This window comes from Penaeus monodon, chromosome 23 (genome assembly GCF_015228065.2).
Source record: "Penaeus monodon isolate SGIC_2016 chromosome 23, NSTDA_Pmon_1, whole genome shotgun sequence".
In the NCBI taxonomy this organism is placed as follows: Eukaryota; Metazoa; Arthropoda; class Malacostraca; order Decapoda; family Penaeidae; genus Penaeus; species Penaeus monodon.
The window spans coordinates 19,382,652-19,382,888 of NC_051408.1; positions in this window are offsets into that span (position 1 = coordinate 19,382,652).

Consider the following 237-nt stretch of genomic DNA (forward strand, 5'->3'; position numbering starts at 1 on the left):
GGGGACTAAAAATAGAAAACAAAACCGAAAAGGATATTAAATTTTTTGCAATAAATAAGGTAAAGGGGCAAGAGGTCGGAATTTTCCCAAACTAGGATTTTCATGAAGGGATGGTTTACCTTTGTAAAATACCCAGTGAACCTAGAGGTTGCTGCCAGCAAGTCGGACTCCCTTTTGAGCTTTGCGAGGTAATATGGCAATGTCAAAAAAGGGAAAAAGGAAATAGGAGTCAAAAGT